We start from the raw sequence: 13,555 nt of genomic DNA on the forward strand, positions 1-13,555 counted from the left end.
TAATTCTGTGACATATTTTTGAATATTTTATCTTTTTTTAAATTAATTATAAATATAGTTTTTCCCTAGCTTTTTCTTTTTTCCCTAGACAATTTACTCTAGCTTTGTTTAAAATAATTCTCTAAATCATCTAATTTCTTGCAGTTTGTAGGACGTCTTATTTTCTCATTGCCTTTTTTACATATGTTTGAAAATAAATAAATTCAAAAACAATTTCCTCAGGATTCAAAGGTTTAAATATAGTGAAGGGCATCTGAAAGCAGCGTAAGAAAAGTGATGGTGGTTCCGGTTGCAAAGGGTTAAGAGGCTGTATGATAACAGCGTGGCAACATTATACTTGATGTTTCCATAACAGATTTTCTAAACACGAGAAATGATTACTTGAGACACATTGTGTCCCCCTGAGAAAAAATGCCCTATTTCTTTGATCTGAATTTATTTTATACTTTCTATTTATTTTCTGGCCCAAGCTTCTGATTCCCCCGAGCCTGACATTACAGTCCTGAGTGGGAATTACTAAGACTGGAGAAAAGCTATTATTAACCAATAGAAATCCAAGGCTCCCCTCTCTGCTGCAGATTATCTTTCTGTTTTTTACTTTGGGGGAAGGAGAGCACAGGGCAGGAAGCTGCCATGGAGAATTTTGTGTGACAGAAGCTTTCAGTTTGCCTGTCTATCACTTTGTTAGACGTGAGACATGAGGGATATAAATACACTGCCTAGATACTCTTGTCTCCAGCCTTCTACAGTCTTCTCTCATGCGGTCCCTCTGATTGCACACTGTCTGCCTCCCTGTGGCCCCTCGTTGAGGCTGGAGGTACGTCTGAGTGCTGGGATTGCTTCGCCCTCCATGACTCTGATAAGGACCTTAAAAATAGCAAAAGCTACCATCATTCTCAAATTGACCAGCCACAAATCCAGTGCTTTTATTGCATTAGGCTTGTCTTCATTTCTGTCTTCATTTCTGCGAGGGGACTTATGCTGAGACAACATGACGAATCTGTCAGATGGCAGGCCAGCGGGCGCCCTGGCAGATTAATGTGATTGATTATAGGAATTATACCTTTGAGGAGAGATACGACCTTGCAGCGCTGAGTTGTTCACTTTGGTCTCTGCATCCATGTCTCTTTTGCTGGTCAAACAAATGTATCGTCTGTGTGGACAGACAAGCTGAGCTGCACACACTGATGCAGTGACCCAGATCACACACCTGGAGCCACAGGGGGAAAGACTGCACACGAAAATACCTCTTCTGTCAAGAGTGAGGAAAAGATATATATTTACATTTTTACACTTTCATATTACAGGTCAGGGATTATTTTTCTTTTTGTGATTATTCATTTGTTGTATTTGCTGTATGTGTGTTTTAATGTGGCATTGTTGTGAATTGGTTTGGCCATATATTTTGATCAGGCACCTTTGACATGTCCTTATTATCACTGTCACCTCCCATCATGTGTACAAACGTTTCATTTTCTAATGACAAAATTTCATGAAAACACATTTTTGTATCTCACTCATTGCACTATTGTCAGCTACTTTTGCAGTGAAGGTTATTTAAACAGTTTTTTCGTCTCATGTTCTTTATTAAATGAGCAGTATTATGAACAGAACAGGCCACTGTGGTGTAATATCCAAATGCAAAACTGGTTGTAACTGCAATGAGCCAAACTGTGTTAAGGAAACACTGATTTGTAACGTGAAGCTGCTTTTTCAGTGTTTTACTGGTTTTTATGTTTGTTTTGGAGAGCAGGAAACATCTCTGAATAATTAAGCTCTCCCTAAAAATCCGATTAATGAACACTGTAGAAATTCTAACCAGGAGACGTTTCCGCTGGCTGTAATATCATGTAGACACAGCAGATGCAGACCAGCTGTTTGGTGGCTTATTACAACTCCGGTTGTGTTCCTCACCTGACGCCATTCAGCAGTGTATCATGTAGCTGCGAAGAAGATGTTTTTTAACGTTAAGGTCTTATTACAAAAGCACTGTCAAAGAGGCGGGATTTGACAACCTCAGATTAAGAACAGGCTGCTTTAGCCTCACAGAGCCAACAGCATGGCTGTGTACTCTCAGACCAGGTTTAGACAAGAGTGGCCCTGCATAAAAAAAAGTGTTCATATGACCACACTGAAAAAAAAAAAAAAAACGCCCCTTGTGTACACGGATGCACAAAAACGCTGTAGTAGCCATGCAAGGCCAATAGCTGGTGGTTTGACTTGTAATGACACACCACAAAAGAACACTGCGCGTATGCGCAAAGCGCGGCCATGATGTCACCACTCTCACAGGACGCTTGTTTACATGGCAACAGAAGGTGTTGCATTTTCAACCAATTACACTCTGGAACCCGGTTTCAAAAGTTTGAGTTTCCAGGTCCTCAAAATGCTGTTGTTGTGTGAACAAAAGGCCAGTCTTGTTCAAAAAGGGTTTGACCCTCTGTAAATGTGGGGATGGTTATACTGCATGGGCTCAACACCTTTTAACAGTGTTCCTTGTTCTCTGTTGGCATGTCATCCTGGCCCAAAGGGCAGGTTAAGTATATCTGAAACTAGCCACTGAAGCTAAATGTTTTCACTTGTTATGGCTCTTCCTCCGCTGTCTTGTGAGCTGAAACCACTCAAGTGGCTCCCATTGCTGCATTATGCGCTCATCTGGGTCCACCCCTAGTCAAATTACTTCCACACATCATGACACAATACAAGTAGGAAACACAGACACTATCATTTTTTCAATATGCCTTGCAACACAATCCTCAACAAACCACAAGAGAAGCAAAAACTTAAATGATATTGAGATCTGGCAGACTCACGCCTGGATAACTGACAACCCCGCTCCCTCAGGAAAAAACCTCCAGAAAGGTTTAATTTTTCACAAAAATATGCTTGCTGTGTGCAAAAAGTCCTGCAGTATTAATGTGTGGTGCTAAAATGACAGTAGGCTTTTAGAGCCAGAGAAGGAAGCCAAACATGGACAAAATGAATAAGGTCATCTAGTTGGCTGACTGACACATTTAGTGTAGGAGCATGGAGTACACACATGGTATATTACACTTCTGAGGGTCAGAGAGGCAGAGCGAGGCTGCATCATGTGAGAAGGCATGTCAGCCTGAGTTACCATATGACTGAATCACTCAACTGCTGAATGTGTATCAATCAGGGGGCTCTGTGGCTGTGAGGAGCTGGATCAGCAAAGTCCATGGGGCTCTGACAGCCACCGCCGCTGTCTGCTCCTTTACCAGTGCCAGACTGGCTTCGCAGCAGAGCTGATCAATAACGGCTCAACTTTAGGGGCAGGTATTACTTTCTCAGCCTCCGCATCAGCCTTGCTCATCGATTCAGTCTTGCTAATATATGTAGAAATATATTTCCTACACACATATACTTTACATCCCTTCTAAGGAGACAGTGGTGCATCAGCCATACACTCAGAGGTTTTCATAAAGACTAGTAAATGGTTGCATACTCTAGAGAAGTGAGTAGCAAAAGTTCAGGATCACATCCTTTCAACCATCTTTATAATCGGTGGCTCGCCATTTTTTTAAGCGTGACGCTTGCGTTTGTTGACTCTATTACACGTAATACTGCAGTTTAAAGTCTCTCTGTCACAAAGATGAGAAAATAAAAAGATGTTTGTTTTAGCCAATCACCTCCACACCCTATAAACACACTTGCACACCTTAAATTATGTTGTTACCGGCAGCATTATTACCTGATGCCATCCTTCAGCATTTCATGTGCACATGACTGGTTCTGTCAGGCTGCATTCTCAAGTGACACCACCCATGTGTGTTTCATGTGAACGCGCCCGGCGCAGTAAAATAACAATGCCATTGTTTCTGTCCAACCGCAATCTCATCTGAACCATCCAGCCACATTCTGGTTGGATGCGGTAGGGGGCTTTTACTGTCATGCTCGTATGCTGAAAGCACTGACAGAGTGGATATATTTGACAAGTTCAGAGTGAGAGTGGGCTGTTATTTCTGGAGTTATTTCTAAGTTGGGCATTTTAACATGTGGGTCTTCGGGGATTTGCTCTGTTTTGGAGCCAGCATTGAGGAACAATGCTGTAGTGTTTAAGCACTGGTTGCCGCTTGGTGAAAACTGGTGCCAACATGTGAAGACTCTTCTCACAGCAGATGTTTTGAGTCATTAATACTTGAAAAGCACTTGTAAGGCGCCTGGTAGCTCATCTGGTACAGTGGGTGCCCCTTGCACAGAGGCTGTGTCCTTGCAGCAGCAGCCATGGGTTCAACTCCAAACTACAGCCCTTTGCTGCAAGTCATCCCCATCTCTCTCCCCTTGTCACACTTAAGCTTTCCAATTTAACCGTGGCTTAACATGGACCCCAGTCGAAATGTCTGTTGTAAAAAAATAAACAGAAAAAATCTGCAGACAAAAAAAACATAATCTACATATCTACATTTGCCAAAGCTGTGCGCTCTGTACACCCACCCATCAACCTCAACTTGTTGCTATGGTGTAATACATACGAAAAATGCATCGTTGTCTCTGAACATAATCCAGACAGAGTTTCAGTTGCCAGAAATTACATAAGACACTCCTGCTAGATGTCTTTGATAAGAACATTGGGTACTGCAGGTTATCAGAGGTGTGTAAGACAAAAATGTGTTCCCAGTGCCAAATACACGTCAGATAAAAGTAAGCTGAGATTTACTGGCATGGACATCTTCTTCCTTACACATGTCTGACCAGATGCTTCTTAACATTCCTGCTACAGACTGTTGGTAAAAACCTACAATCCATTAGTATCACGATCTGCCTCTGTTAGCTGATTCACTCCACTGGTTTTCTGGACTGCTGAGCAGCAGATTCTGTCAGGTTCAAAAACTAGTGTGTAAGTTGCTTTGAGGAACTGCTTCATATCAAATGAATGTTTAGCAGGCTGACCCATATAGGGTTGCCCCAATTGTAACCCATCTGCACTGATGATCCATTTTTCTGTGAGCCTTGTGAATTTCTCTTTGATTATTAGTCCCACTTTCAGCAGCAGTGTTGGTCAGTACACTGTAACAAATTGCTGTAAAAATATGGCAAAATCTAACAGTAATGTATAGGTTTTTAAAAACTAAAGCAAAACACAGAAATTCTCTATCCTTTCTGGAGCCAATATTATGCTGTAAACCTCACAATTTACTGTAGAATACTGAAATTTTATAGGGAAAGTTGTTACAGTGAAACTGCAATAAAACAGTAATGTTCAGCTTTCCAAAGTACAATAAAACACTGTAAATCAATGATTTTTGATACTCAAATGATACTATCACATTCTTCTGTAGAATAATGTAATTACCAGTAGTAAAATGCTGATGCAATTTATAGTAGTGTCACTGTTAAATAACGGTAAAATGCTGGCATCAACAGCTGCAGTAATTTACCATAAATTTACATGAGCATTTGTTGCAGTGAAATTGCTGTAAAAAAGGCAACTGGATTCTAACAGTAATGGCCAGTTTTTAGAAAATACAGCAAAACACCATGAATCTTGATGCTTTTTTGAGCCAAAATTATACTCACATTCTACTGTAGAATACTGTAATGAATATAATGGTCTTATAAAGTTTAAGTAATGTACAGTAGTGACACTGTAAAATAACAGTAGCATGCTGGCAACTAAAGCTGCCAGTAGTTTACCACAATTTTACAGAAACATTTGTTACAGTGATAGGTCAGTCTACTGCAATTGAAATATGCCAAATTATGTTGGGTTGACTATCATGGGACTTTGTACAGATATCCAGGGTCAACAGAGGATGAAGCCTACTGACTTTGGTGATCCTCTGACATTTCCACTAGCACAGCCAGCAGGTCAAAGTTTTCAACTATCATCATTCATTGGTTGAGTTGGCACAAAAGTTGCTGTTATTTACTGTCCATTTAGAATGAAAGGTAAAAAGTCTGATGATCCTCTGGCAACACTGCTGCCGCTCCTGTTCCAGTCGCCGCTCCGCCATCCAAAAAGGCTCGCGTCCCAGCCTTGGCTTCCAGGTCCTGCTCCGTCGATCCGGGGACGGATCTAGTCCTGTCAGCCTTATCAGGCATCCAGTCGTCGCTCGTCAGGGCAGGCACCTGTGCTGTTCCTGCTTAACGCTTTTCACATACACACGTGGAAGGGCAGGGGGACCCCAGGACAGAGCCATACCACCAAATATCAATAACTGCAAAATGATAAATATTTTTAACTGCGAATAAAGCAAAATATAAAAGCTGCTAAGAAGTGTTTTTCTTGACTAAGTGGTCTTGACTGGTCTATCACCAAATACATGCAAAACAAATGACATTTTTATCAGCCACAGCTTTTCATTTATAATACATTTAACTAACATAATCCCTTTTTACACAGAGATGGCGCTATAGGGGTGCAACAAAGACCCCCACGCCAGTGTATGATTATACACTGCATCACAGCTTCCCGCAATCAAAAGAGGGAAGCAACATGAGGCAGCAACATGTGACGACTTGGGATGACAGTGCGTTGGATCGACAGTTTGCAACATCACTCCAGTTAGAGGCTGCAGATGGAACAGAATACAGATTGACTGTTTAACCCTTTCAAACCAGGAGCAACGTCACTTTTCTTGTTCTGCTTTCACACATCTTTCACAAGTATATAACCATCGAACTCTGAGCAAACTAGTTTGATTTATTTCAAATTCATCAACTTGGTAAGAAATTGCACCTTAATTGTTTGTTTAACAGTACCTTAACCACATCATATGGTTTGCTACTTCTGTACACTTCAAGAACAAATAATTCTGGGACAGAAAGTAGCAGATGAACATTTAAATATCCAAGAATTCACACTGTAGACCATAACTGTAACAATATGGCCACAATTTAGCACACTGACCATATACTAGGTTTCACCTGGGTCTTGTTCTGTCACTGCCTTTACACCCTCACCATCAACACCAACACAAAAAGAGACATTAACTCTATTTGTTTGTTTCTGCAACAACCTCACATGCACCTTGGGGTTATGAACATTCCATGGTATGCCTGCTCAATGGACATTTGACACTTTAACAATTTGAGTCTGGAAACTGATGTCTATCACTTTAAGTGTCCACAGACTTTAAGTGTTGAATAAAAATTTGATGTATTTCAGCTAAAATATGCTTACGAAGAACCTCTCCAGCAGGACCTGAGGATGATTCTAAACACCTCCATCTTGTGTAAACAGAAATGTTTGCTGCACGTACTAACAGAGCTGCGAATGTAGACTCTTCCTCAAGCTGAGCAAGCTGAGGGGATTTCTCTTGTTCAAATGAGCCAGCGTGTCCATCATTTATTTGAAGAGCCGCACATCTGAGCCGTGGGTCCAATCACAATACTGCAACGTGTTCGATTACTGTGGGAACCTCCAGGCTGAGACGTGAGATGTAGGCTACTGTGAGAAGAGAAACAAATGTTTTGCCTGAGGTGGGGAAGCAGCAGAAGGCTCTGCTTTCGAGCAGTCTGGTGGTACACGTGTCTGGGTCTGGGTGTAATGAGGACATCCCAGTGTCACACTTTGAAGTGTTTACAGAGCCTGGTGCACCTCAAGGTCACTAAGAGCTGAAGCCGCCTACTCAACTTCATCCACAGATAAACATTTTGTCTTTATCTTCTCATATTTACAACAGTGATGACACCGGTGAAGTTTAGATTTCCACATCCATTCAACAATTATATAAAGAGCCTGCACACATTTTCTGATGCCAAATAATTTGGTTTCCTGCAATATTTACTTAAGCTCCGTTTCCATCAAAAGCTTTTGGTAGAGTACCTTTGGAACCAAAAATAACACCTACAATCACGTACATAGACCCTAGATCTGTGTAGCGTTTCCACCACAGACAGTACTCTTACATTTGGGTGGCGTTGTTGTCACTTACTGCTCCGTCCAGCAGCACTCACTGTATTTCCTTGTTCACTGGTGATTCAGAGTGAAGTCTGTCCCCCGTTTATCATTCACAGAATGGGGCTGCACGGTGACATTTTCAGAATAAGAAAGAGCAGGCTGCTGTGGGAGTCTGTCTCTATGGGATACATACTTATAAATAGCAGGTTTGTGTCAGGTAAGAGCAGGCGTTTAGTGCTGCCAGAGTGCATAGGGACGTCACATGACTTGACTTGATACCTTGCTATTCACTCTTTACATGCATGTTCACTAACTTTCTCTAGCTGTCATTATCCGGGGCTGTCAATGAAACATCTGTACTTCCGTTGATTCACAGTTAACAAACCAGTACCACAATGACACACTTTATCTGTTAGTCAATCATCTTACTGCTTCTCATTTAGCTTATGGTTTGCAGTCTTTTCGGATTCATCAGCCATCAGTCTCATCCCGGATTTCCACCACTTACATGTGTGTTGCGTTACGGCTCCGCAACAGTTCTGCTCCGTGCTCAGTCGACCGTCAATCCCCACCGGTTGTGTTTTGAGTCCAGCAAAGCACAGCACTGCCGGATCAGCTGGAGTGGCGAGACCAAGGAGTTCCCGCAGTAATTACAGAATCACGCGCATTATATCAATACAGAAGAAGTAATAAGTAATAACTCCAGTGATGTCAATTCACTCCTATAACTCCCAATGAGTTGCTTCACGCCATTTCCTTTCTATGGCTGTCCTTATAAAAGAATGTGTGGTGTCATAAATAATTTTGTGGTTTTCCACCTCCCAAATCAGAATCAGTATCAGAAATACTTTATTGATCCCCGAGGGGAAATTGCCTTTAGTTACAGATGCTCCCATTCTAAAGTCTTAAAAGAAGTAGGAAAGTGTAGAATATATCAATAAAATTAAAACATAAGTACTAATATAAAATAAATATATCTAAGCACTAAAGTATAAATAGAAATGTACACTTGTTCTTGTTTCTACTGTGTGATAAATAAAACAACAGATTACCAACATTTGAATATAGAATATTACACATGGATGTAGTTATTGCACTGGATTATTGCACATCAAAGTAATTATTGCACATTATCAGAGTGTCTGACATTCAGAGTGAGGTGTTGTACAGTCTGATGGCCACAGGCAGGAATGATTTCCTGTGGCGCTCAGTGGTGTATTTTGGTGTTATCAGCCGTGTGCTGAATGTACTCCTGTAACTGACCAGCCCGTCGTGGAGTGGGTGAGACACATTGTCCAAGATGGCACACAGTTTGGACAGCATCCTTCTCTCAGACACCTCCGTCAAAGAGTCCAGCTTCACTCCCACAACGTCACTTGCTTTATGGACCAGTCTGTTCAGTCTGTTGGTGTCCACTACCCTCAGCCTGCTGCCCCAGCACACCACCGCATACAGGATAGCACTGGCAACCACAGACTCATAGAACATCCTGAGCATAGTCCTGCAGATGTTGAAAGACCTCAGTCGCCTCAGAAAATAGAGGCGACTCTGGCCCTTCCTGTAGAGGGCGTCAGTGTTCTTAGCCCAGTCCAGTTTGTTGTCTATTAGCTTCTCCTCCTCCATGTGACCTCCGAAAACCTCTGACCTGTTAATACAGGCCTGGATACCCTAATTTCTGACGTTGTTGATGCAGTTAAGTGAAATACGATCAGACATAAACACAGAGTGTTTTATTCTGAAAAGTAACTGGATGTTTTAATGCTGTATTGCTGTCTGACTTCCTCTCTGCTCTGTGTTAAATTCAGCTGAATGTATGCGAAGTGATCTGGTGTTCTGCAAAAATAGAGGCCTTGCATATCTGATCCACAAGCCTCTGGACTGCTGGAGCCGAGACGGAGTCGATCCGCAGTGCATCAGAACCGGTGGAAATTAACACTAGAGTGTGATCAGTTTGCTCCGTCTGCTGTGACGGATCGGAGCTGGACTGCACATGAATCTGGTGGAAATTAGCCTTCAGAGTCATCAGCCCACACCTTCACCAGTGTCTGAATTGCATGGGGGAGATAAATCTTGTGGTCGCTCAGATGTCCCACGACCACAAGAAATTTCCCTCTGACATCCAAGTGCCAAAGACTTATGTGAAATCTTAGGGGCCACACGTTAAACTTTTGATGCCGTTTGGCCTTTTATTCAAACAACGTTGTCTTGGAAAGCCTTAAAACACAAACTTTTGAAATCGAGTTCCAGAGTGTAATTTTTTGAAAATGCTGTCCTTTCTATTGCCGTGTATACTGGCAACGTGCAGATCCCGTGAGAACGGTGCCATCACCTCACGCATGCAATTTGTGTTTCAGACTTTTGACTTGACTCTACTGAGTTAATAACGCTGTTCTTGTGTTTAGTTCTTGTGTGTGCATTCGCTATCATCTTCTTGTTTTTTTATACTCACCACTCTGTAGAAGAACATTTTAATACGCAGGCACATGATGATCTTTTCTGGTGTGTCATTACAGAGTTACACCACCAACTACTGGCCTGGCATGCATACTACAGCATTTTTGGTTGTTTTGCAGACCAGTGTACACTCGTTCTCACAGTGTTATCATATGAACGCAGTTTTTATTTAAACACAAAGGACAGACTTCCGTTTTTAGTAGGGCTTTATGGCTTTAAGACAAATCATCTGTTTATCTGATCACCAATATTCATATTCTAAACTTTATCTTTACTTGATTCATCTGTCTCTCCTGATTAAACTCCTACTAAACACCAACTACTGCTGACTATGATGGGGAGGTCTTCAGTTTTGCAGACGTTTGCTCAAAGTGTGGGACAAATTAAAATTTTGACCTGATAATAGTGCTAGATAAGGGATCACCAGAGTAATTACTATTCATCCTGGTGAACATGAATGTGCAAAAGATCAGTTTCAAATTTCAGGACAATCGACCCAATAGTTGTCATGATGTTTCACAGGAAACCCCAAATATGAAACTCATGCTGGTACCAGAGGAGAGACAGGAGAAGCAGCTCATTAAGCACAGACTGCAGGCTGGTGAGTCTCCTGGTTACCATGTTCACGGCAGAGTCACTGAGGAGCTGAACATTTTGAAAGTATACTTACTGGTGTTAAGTGATGAATGGGTACAACCTTGGGGGTTTAAAGGTTAATGTATTGATTTACCAACACTGTAAGGTCATATTACTTTCTGCCCAAGGCTAAAAACTACACTGAAATAAGTTATGTGATTTGTAAATTTGATTTACAGAAAATGAGATCTATCTGCAGCAAGCATCTGTATAACTTTCTGATTGCATATCCATTCCATTAGACAACAGGCAACTATATCATTGCTCTTATTGACCATTTCACTAGAAATGCTTCTCAAGGAATATTAGAGTGACGTCATGTGAAGATGAAACAAATCTATTTCTATACTGTTAAATTGTCAAAACAACATGATAAAACCTTCATAAAATCTGGTCTTGTAAAAGGAAGTATTGAATATTTTAAGTAAATAAGAAAAAATCCCTAAAATATAGTTAACAGTTATACACTTGATGTAGAATATCCTAATTTTAAAATGTGTTTTAATGTAACATATTTTTACTTAATATTTGTTGCAAAAATTCAAGAGGAGATCCTCAGATACCCTCACTGTTGTTTTATTCAGTCCAGGTTTAATGCATTGCTCGACATCTCTTGCACCCCCTGTCCGCCAGATTCTTGGCGAGTGCGGTAAGAGAGTAAGCATGGATAAGTAAGAAGTAAAAAAAAAAAAAAGATTTGCAAATACAATGTGAGCTGAGTGCCAGCAACTTGAGTTTTGAGTGAATGGAGAAAGAGGGAGTGTTGTTCTAAGTGCTGGAAGTAAATCAGAGAATTCAATAAGTCTCCAGCCACTTCTATTATTCAGAAGACACAAGGAACACAATGAAAACAATAGAGGCAATGTAGTGTGTATGGACATGCATATATGTGTGTGTGTGTGTGTGTGTGTGTGTGTGTTGTAGGGTTCTACTTCTTCCCATCCACATCACCCTGGAAAGCTTGATGCATCTGGTGCATAATTTAGCTGTGTTGTATCTGTCTACACTCTGCGGGACAAGACATCATTGTTCTATGGAGATAAGTCAACTGTAAGAAGTACATGTGCAGTTATGTTACACGCTGGGTAGATATCTCATGGTCCACCTGCTCCCACAACTCCACACACCGTTAAAGTATAGTCCTCCCTCAACTTTGTTTAAAATTAGCTCAGAAGATACTTGACTTGAATGTATTTAGTAAACTCTTTTTTAACTCCATGCAAAAAAGTAAATCCATGATTATTTGAATAATGGCTTCAGCATTATTTTAACTTATAGCAAGATCATGAAAGTTTTTTCTTTGGGTTTTTAGCCACGTTATCAGCAGTGGCACTAAAAGAGGTGATCCAGAGAATATCAAAGTACAAGGTAAAAGGTAGATTTCTTGTCATTGTTTTAAATGTGTTTTAAGAAGACATGAAAGTTGATCCTAAATCCTACTACATCTTTTTGGCGTCAAAGTTGGGTTGAGGAGTCTCACAACCTGGAGAAGGAAGCTGCTCCATAGTCTGGTGGTTCTGCAGCAGATACTTCTGTATCTTTCCCAGATGCTGTCTCTCAGTATTCTTTGGGCTCTGTGCAGACACCTCACTTCACTGAGGTCACTGATGCTCTGTAGATGGGAACCAGTGATGTTCTGGGCAGTTTTAATCACCCGCTGTAGAGCCTTGCTGTCATGGGCCGTGCAGGAGCCACGCCAGTTTGTGATGTTTCCAGTCAGTTTGCTTTCTATTGCTCCTCTGTAGAAGTTTACCAGGATCTTGCTCTAGAATTTAGCCTTAATAAGTTTCCATAGGAAGTAGAGTCTTTTCTGTGATTTTTTAACCTGGGTGGTGATGTGTGATGACTAAGATAATTAATAGTAATTAATAGTAATTCCAAGGAACCTCCAGCTGTTCACCTGTTGTTGTTCACCTGGAGTAATCTCCACCACTATTGCATCGACTGCAACGTATCCTCAAAGAACTTTTAATATGATATCTCATTATGTTATCATCCCAAATCGTCTTTCATGTCTACATATAGCGCTGTAGGCATCCTGCGGCATCTGCTGTTGACTGACTGGGATGCTGCTATTGTGATGTAAACACATAGTCATGGTACTATTATGCTGTGCATGGTTATGTTTAGACAACAAAAGCACATGGAAATCAATGTCAAGACACAACAAACACACATGCGGGCATGGATGGTTAATATTAAGGGAAGGCGGCACATGTAAGGTATAGAAAAGAAAAAAGAGAAAAAAGACAGAAGGTGAACACCAGGCTCCCACATGAAAGTCCAGGGTTTGTTGGACCCATACAACACCCCTCCCGCCCACCCTATAGGCACCCTTGTGCTCCTCAGTATTTCCAATTAATAACCAAAACTACGGCCGGCCAACATGGTCTACTGTGTCCCTCTAAAGTCTTAATCACACTAGACTGTTAATTAGGAGCAATATTAAAATATATACACTGTTGGGTTATATAGCGCAGTAGAGGCAGAGAGGAACAGCATAACATCGGGTGCATTAAAAGTGAAACTAAACTGTTCATTTTGCTGGGCCTAAAACTTTCTTTCACTTACAAAAATCTACAAATATCTTCTCTCATCTGT

The sequence above is a fragment of the Plectropomus leopardus genome, chromosome 15 (genome assembly GCF_026936395.1).
Source record: "Plectropomus leopardus strain MGB_pleo_1.0 chromosome 15, ASM2693639v1, whole genome shotgun sequence".
Taxonomy (NCBI): Eukaryota; Metazoa; Chordata; class Actinopteri; order Perciformes; family Serranidae; genus Plectropomus; species Plectropomus leopardus.